Source organism: Triticum dicoccoides, chromosome 7A, assembly GCF_002162155.2.
Source record: "Triticum dicoccoides isolate Atlit2015 ecotype Zavitan chromosome 7A, WEW_v2.0, whole genome shotgun sequence".
Taxonomy (NCBI): Eukaryota; Viridiplantae; Streptophyta; class Magnoliopsida; order Poales; family Poaceae; genus Triticum; species Triticum dicoccoides.
The window spans coordinates 34,235,670-34,244,142 of record NC_041392.1 but is presented as its reverse complement, the minus strand read 5'-3'; the positions used below and the strand labels follow the sequence as shown (position 1 = coordinate 34,244,142).

Here is an 8,473-nt window from a genome sequence, read left to right as displayed (position 1 = left end):
TATGACTCCTCATTGAACGTTGGTCTTCTTGGAGCTGCATAATATTGGCAAGATGGTTTATAATAATATGGAGACTGTGCCCATGTATCATACTTGTCCCATGATGGATATGGATTTACGTGAGCATAGGGAGGCATCCACGACATTGTCATTGGCGGCGCAAAATAAGGATATGAACAAGTTGCATTCAAATTCTCTTCTTGCCAACATCGATCCTTGGATTTGCGCCTAGGGGGTGATCTTGATGCATTTGCATTAGTTGGCCGATAAGCACGGTTCTCCTCACTTATCTTCTGATATTTTTCCAATAGTTACGCGAAAGTGACTTTCGGCCTTTTACCTTTGTGCTTACGTCGGCCTTTGTTTTCTTTGGTTGTGTTTGCACCGATCTTTGGATTTTCTTGTTGCCCCCCAGTCCTTGGCGTCTTCATTGTAGCTTCAATGGAATTCTCGCCCTCAAAACTATGTTCATTATGCTCTTCAACAATTTCTTTACTTGAAAGTTCGATCCCATCACTTGCAGTTTTTACCTTCGCTTTAAATGGATCGGCTTGAAGCAGCCAATGCAAAAACATTTTACCATTGGGACCAATTGGAATAGACTCATCATCTCTTGGTGTCTCAACAAATTTCAATCGTCCTTTATCAGTGGCCGATTTAACTATTTGATGAAACATGTTGCAATCACCAATACTATGCTTGAACGAATTATGCAACTTACAATAAATTCATCCTTGGATAGATGGCTTGACATGATGATCAAGAATTCTAATATAATTATTTTCAACAACAAATCAAAGATTTGATCACACATGTTTGAATCGAATGTATACGTTTTGTTTTCTAGCCGATCTTGGTGTGCGGACGGCTTTGGAGATAAGCAAACGAATGGTTCAGATTTAGAATCTCCCCATTCGGCTATGCATTGTGTTTTGCACTCTATCTCCGATGTCTTTGGATAAGATATAATATTAGCATCGAATTTTTTAAAATAATTTAACCTTGGCTTTATATTTTTGAAACGAAAATAGTTAGAACACACATGTCTCAATTGAGACCATGTGTAAGCCAAGTATGAAGCAAGCAAAGCTACCCAATTAGATATGAACTTTAAATAAAGCAATGGGAGAAGTTTTGGCTGCAATAATAAGTCACTATCGGTCTCAATAAATGGCACAATAGGTTGATCGATATACTTTGTAACAATTTTGTTGCTAACAAGTAAACTACCCTTCATCATTGGTCTTTCAAAATTACTTTAAGTTTTTTTTCCTTCATCATTGGTCTTTTAAAATTACTTATAAGATTTTTTTTCCAATAGATGCATCAACAATAAAGTTGTGACCAAATCTGAAAATAGGTAAATCACTTGGTAGACATACCTCTTCATACACGTTGGGAGAGCATGATGGTTGTATCACTTGAATAATACTATGTTCCACTTTTGAATAACTCTCCAATGCTTTGGCATCCTCTTTTTCTCCGACAGATTTGGTACACATACTATTTGATTCGGCTTTTTCAATAACCGAATTTTCTTTGTTACATGAATCAATACTTTTCTCTTTTTGAATTTGCAAGGCTTCTCGCTCTTGTCTTATTTTAGCCCACATCTCAGTTTGGCGAGATTTAAACATTTTCACCTCAATTTGCATCCACTCCTCATGAAATTGCCCCCCAATGCTTTGAGACTCTTTAGGCAATGAGGTGCCGAAACTTTGAAATTGTTTAGGGGTACATTGGTTGCTACAGAACTAGAAGAATGCATCATTTGCACAACTCTTGCTTTTACAGCAGCAAAGTCATGAGGCTTTCCGCCTTCTATTAGTTCTTGCCGAATAGAGTTGCACGAATCCCAAGAGAATGTAAGCTTGTTCTCAATCACCCAGTCTGGATACGGTTGCCCCCGATGCCTCTAGACTCTTTCAGCAATGAGATGTTGCCAAAATTCTGTAATCGTGTAGGGGGAACGTGATATGCTACGGTAGTAGGTGAACACACATGTGATCCTATAGAATTTTCACTTATTTGGCTATTAGCATGAAGGTGCGAAGCCGAATTATGAATACCTATAGTTGCATATGGTGCCAAAAAATTAGTAGCATGAGGTGTAGCATATGATTGTTGAGGGCAATTGGCCGAATAACTAGTAGCAGTATGGCCAATTTCCCTATCCACCGGCATGTTCAGATTAACATGTTGCAAATTAGTTGCCGATGAATAAAAAGGTGAAACACTTTGTTGCGTGCTATTGAAAGTTCCTACATGTGGTGTTTCAACTTGATTAACCGAACTCATCATGTTGTTCATCGGCATATAAAATTCTGGGGTTGCGGATGCATGGGAGTTGGGATACATATGTTGCATGTTGCTAAAATTATATGAAGTTGAAGCATGAAGATTATTCTGAATCAGATGTTGCGCATAACTAGATGCTTGATTGATAAAACTAGGGCTACCCTACAAATTATGCTGATTAAACGATCTAGCAACAACATATGCATTATTTGCATCTACATAAGTAAATTGGGTATTCATATTATCTTTATAGATTGCAAACCCTAGACGATGCTCTCTTCGTAGCAAGAACAGGCTGGAGACCATTCAAAGCTTCGTCCCCAGCGGAGTCGCCAAAAAGTGTGTTCGCATACGAACACGTCACCGTGTACCCTCGACGCTGGGGGTGATGCACCGCAGCTCACGTTGAAGGAGACCCGTCCGGAAGCGCGATACGCAAGCAATCCGGCGGGTGCTTTTAAGGACCCAAAACCCCACACGACCGGGAGGGACCCCGTCAGGGCGCGCGACGGCTATGGGCTGCCCTAGGTCGACCTGATCGCCCCTAGGACCTCGAGGTTCGCCGCACTGCAATGAAGAAGACCAGACGAAGAACGAGAAAGAAGAAAAACAAGGGAGAGAGATAAAGGTAAAGGGTAAAAAGTGGTAGATGATTTGATCGATTGTGTGTTGTTCAATCGGCCGTCACCCCTTAGGTATATAAAAGGCGACTGGACTTCCCGTGCAAGGAAAAGGCTTGGATTCACGTCCAAAACCCTAGTCAAATTCGGACTGGTTTTGTCCGAACTTTTCAAAATTGTTTGATTTAAACTGGCTGGACCTTGCGGGTAATTTTTGAGGTGGTAAACCACCTTGGATAGAAACGAGCCCAAAAGCAATCTTAACCGTTTTGATGAGACGAACAATTTTCATGTTGAACGTTTTTTGATCAGAGATTATCTTGAGGGACAAATTGCTCGCGCAAAACAGACTATCATTCACGCTACCCGCGTCTGGTGGGGTGCGCCACTTTTGGCTCGTGATAAGACTGTATTTAGATGGCTATAACTTTTGCATACGAACTCGGATTAGGACGATTTTCATATCAAAATCGACTGTTTCGACGAGAGGAAGACAACTCGTGTAGAAAGTTTTCTCATATGAGACATTCTTGGCGGCATAATCAGCCGAATAGTATTCTGGATAGAAAATTTCAGTACTTCCAACACAGCTTCGGGATTAGAGATGAGGCCGGATGGCTATGGCCCAAATATCAAAGTTTCTCCTTTTTACGATACATAACTTTCACACTTTAAACACTTTTTCATTTGAGGCCTTTTTAATTATGTTTTCGACCATGCCAAAATCTGGTGTCAACTCCCAGTATTGTAGCATGTCTTTTTCTGCTTTGTTTGTTCCACACATTTTCTCCTCTTTAATTTAGTTTTACTTGTTCAATTTTTCTTCGGTTTTCTTTGTATCTTTCATCATTTCTGTGCAACATATGTCTGCATTTTTTATACACATTATAAAATTTCCGTATACAATAGGAACATCTTGTTGCACTCATTTAAAATTTCCAAATATATGATTAAATTTTTTAAATATATGTTTTCATGTGTTTCAGCTTTTTTCATGCATATTGTACAGTGTTTTGTATATATCTAGTATATTTTATATGATTTTTTTTGAAATAAACTTTGAATAATTTTTTGTATGATACGATATATTTTTTGGACTATGCAAACAAGTTTTTGTATTGGATAATATTTTTGAAAAAAATGCCACAGAATTTTTTTTTCAGATGCATTATCATTTGATATATTTAACGTATTTAATTTTTGAAGTACAATAATATTTTTATTAAATTGTATAAAACTTTTCAAAAAATGTCACTTAAATATTTTTGAAATATTTGAACATTTATATAAAGTAGAGCGAACATTTTTGTATACTGCATTTGCATTTGTTAAATACGCGATGAACAATTTAAAAAATATTAAATTAATATTTCCTTAATATATGTATTTGGTATTTTCGAAAGTATAAACAAAAGTACAACACGTGACGTCTGGATGGCGTCATCTTGGCGATACTATGTGGTAACTGGGCTGGGCCACGACTGTTACCCTGCAGGCGATGCTCAACAGCGGTCCATTGAAGGGCCCATTTAGTATGCAAGGCCTGAACCGCTAGGAATGGGCCAGCTGAAGGGGCAGCAGCTTCGCGCCGTGGCGGGAAAAAAGAGGGCGGGAGAAGAGAATCCGGCGGCGGCGAGGCGAGCGGAGCTGCGGCGATGAGCTCGTCGACGACGTCCGGCCAGGGCGAGGAGGCGCCGGACCTGGTGTGCGTGGTGGACTGCGTGCATGGCATGGTCGACGCCCTCTCCTGCGTCCGCTGGAACAAGCATCAGGTCAGCAGCCGCGCCCCTCTCCTCTCCTCCGCACGCTGGCCGCGTCTAAGAGCCACCCTGCCGGATCACAAGAGAAAATCCTTGTCTCGTCGCGCAGGGCGCGGTGGTGGAGCTGTAGGAGCACGGCATCGTGGTCACCGTGGAGGAGAGCGGCTGCCTCCAGGCCAAGGTCTACCTCAAGACCGAGGTTCGTGCCCGCCAGGTGTTCGCGTTTATTCCTCACCGAGCCCGGCCGTTGAATTTTCAGTGGGGATTGATCATTGCAGCTGTTTTCCGAGTACGACTACGGGGCGGAGGGGCGTCCGCGGTTCGGCCTCAGCCTGGGGCTCCTTGTCGACTGCCTCAACATGTTTACCGTCCCCGGGTTCGCCTCCCCCGTCCAGATCCGGTACCCTGGCCCCGACATGCAGCTTCTCCTCAGGTATGTATCTTCTCTGCCTACTAGGTTCTCTTTGGTCGTCCTTGCTTCGTCATGCTGCCAATTGATATCTTAACCTATTAGACATTTGCATAATCGTGGCGGATAAATTGCATTTGTGAAACAAATAAAAAGGTTGACCACCAGGCGGTTCTCGTGGGACGTTTGTGTTAAGAGTAGACATTCATTCAGTGCTGTACTGTTACATTAGCTTGTCACGTTCAGTTATCCCGTGACTTAGTCCTAGCCTATACTAGCCCACGATGCACGATCCAGTACATGTCTGGTTCTGTAACTACTACAAGCAGAGCTATATGTATCCCTCTTCTGAACTTCAATGAAAGCAAGTCAATCATTTTATCCTATGTTTATATTTTATCATTTTGCTCATGCTTTGTATTCTGGTAACACAAGGGCAGGTCAGTGGGGTCTCCAGATGCATGTATACATGCAGAAATCAGAACCAGAATTCCTGATACTGTCGCCTGGGATTACCATTTTGAGCATGCAGGGAATAATCCAGTCACGTTTACTGTTTCTCTGCTTCTATATCTGACAGGTCCCTGCTCATTTATCATTCAGCTACTCAAACCGCCTACCTTCTTTTATACGTCGATGATGTTGTTCTCACTGCATTTCTCAACATCGTCATTGATTCCCTCAATTCTGAATTCTCCATGACTGACCTTGGTCCTCTTCACCATTTCCTTGGTATTTCTGTTAGCACTTCTGGTGTCTTTCTCTCTCAACGTCAATACATTTCTGAACTCATCGACAAAGCTGGAATGACAACTTTTTGTACTGCTCGCACTCCAGTTGACACTGGTTCTAATCTTGATTCTAGTCGCTCCCCTGTTTCTGACCCAACCTTTTATCGCCGCCTTGCAGGTGCCCTGCAATATGCAACTCTAACTAATTTTATATTCTGTTCAGCAGGCCTGCCTGTTTATGCATGATCCTCACGAACCTCACCTCAACCTTATCAAACGAATAATTTGATACCTTAAAGGAACTCTTAACCTTGGTCTGCATCTCAACACTTCCACTTCTACCTCTCTGACAGCATGCTCAGATGCCGACTGGGCTGGATGCCCTGAAACTCGGCGCTCTACTTCTGGATTTTGTGTATTCTTAGGTGATAATTTGATTCCATGGTCTCCAAAGAGGCAGCACACTGTTTCCTGTTCATCGGCTGAAGCAGAATACTGAACTGTTGCCCACGCAGTTCCTGAGATTTTCTGGCTCCAGCAACTCCTGCAGTTTTTCAGGAATTTCGCTCCAGTCTCAGCATCTCTGGCGGCTGATACTGCAGGGGGCTGTTAATTGTATACATTGATTCAGTGCTGCACTGTTACATTAGCTTGTCATGTTCAGTTATTCCGTGACTTAGTCCTAGCCTGTACTAGCCCATGATGCACAATTCAGTACACGCCTGCTTCTGTAACTGCTATAAGCAGAGCTATATGTATCCCTCTTCTGAACTTCAATGAAAGCAAGTCAATCATTTTGCTCATGCTTTTCATTCTGGTAACACAAGTACAGGTCAGTGGGGTCTCCAGATGCATGTATACATTCAGAAATCAGAACTAGAATTCCTGATACTGTCGGGATTACCATTTTGAGCATGCAGGGAATACTCCAGTCACTTTTACTGTTAAGGTACCTGCAATACTTCATCCATTCTTTTCTCGTTGCATTCGTCGCTACGAGTTCTAACGTTTAATTCCTCAGAACTAATCTTTCACCTTTTACAATGCCAGTCTGCCATCCTGAAAGAATCAATTGATGACCTTGAGTGGCCAGGCTCCAGTATTCAGATTCATTTTCATCCAGACCCCCCTTCAGTAATATTTAAAGGCGAAGGGCATGGTGACTTGGAGGTGTGTCATGAATTGCTTTCTGTCATTCAGATAGCTTCCGTTGGTGTCCATATCTAAATGCTACTTAATCCATTTGGCAGATCGAATTCTCCTACTATGCAAATACTGATCTTCTAATTGCATTCCAGTGTGACCAAGAATTATCCTACAGGTAAAACTCCTGCTTCTAAAATCTGCAGCATGCTTCTTTGTGCTGACCATACAGTTCTCTGCAAGGTATAAGTACAAGTTTCTTCGTGCCACTACCTCAAATGTTCCAAGTAGCGTCTTGAAGGAGAATCGTGGGAGTAAAGTGACGATTGGGAGGGGAGGGATGCTCAAAATCCAGCACCTGGTTTCAGTTGCGAGGCTAGGTACGCAATCCTACCATAACTTTGCTGGAGGGGCTCAACAGCCAAGCCGGATTGCTTTTATCGAATTCTTTGTCAAGCCGGAGGAGGATGATTAAAGGACAGACGATCCCTAGCATGTACTCCCTCCGTTCAAAATTACTCGTCGTGGTTTTAGTTCAATTTTGAACTAAAACCACGACGAGTAATTTGGAGCGGAGGGAGTATTGTATATAGGTTATTTTGTTGGGCCTGTGTCATCTAATGAGGGCTAGCTTTTTCTTCAGTAGTGAAACTGAAGGTGATGGCATTTTTTTTCTGTCTAATGACTTTTGTTGTAAACTACCAGTCTCAGCTCTGTGGATCTTTCTTGTATGCTGATTAGTTAAATTATATGGAAATGAAGAAAGTCCATGCCATCGTTCTTCTTCCTTCCAAATGAGCTTCATTTAAATTGTTACCATTTTAACTTTTTGCAAAGTGGCAAGGACATACAAAGCAAAAATTAGAATAATAATAGTTGGAAGGTGGAGTACAAAAACTATTGACACGAACTGAATTTGAGCCCCAAATATGTGGATCATTTCTACTCCCTCCGTCCCAGAATATAGGACGTTTTTTGACACTGGTGCAGTGTCAAAAAACGTCTTACATTATGGGACGGAGGGAGTAGATATTTATCCACGGCTATTTTAATGACTATGAATATTATTTCATGAAAATCATTTGATTTATCAATGGACTATGTCGCCATTAAGGACTACTTGTGGTCCAACTTTTGGAGCAAATGGTCTTGTTACACCACAACTACATCGTATGTTGCCTGAAAATAATCCAGAGTTGGTACTGCAAGCTAGTTGAGCGCATTATGTCTGTGTCTCGTCATAGCCCCGAACTGCTCTCAACAGGCCCCCAATTAATCTAGCTTAGTGCTGCAAATAACCAGGCCACTATTGAGTGGCCCATTGTTCAATTGCTAGCCATTCCCAAGCAAGGCATGTGTACGGTCCGTTTTCGCCCCTTTGCTGTTGTTGCTCCTGTTTATTCTGTACCCTGTACATAATGTGCTTGCTGAAGTTGATAAACTTGCACATCACACCAACTGCTTACCACGATAAATGCTTAAATAGACAAAACGTGTGGATTGGCTGTACAT

General features: G+C 41.8%; 1 pseudogene; it reads left to right on the top strand.

The window, feature by feature from the left end:
• Positions 1 to 4,475: 4,475 nt before the first annotated feature.
• Positions 4,476 to 7,795, top strand: LOC119331487 (annotated as a pseudogene).
• The last annotated feature ends 678 nt before the right edge of the window (positions 7,796 to 8,473 follow it).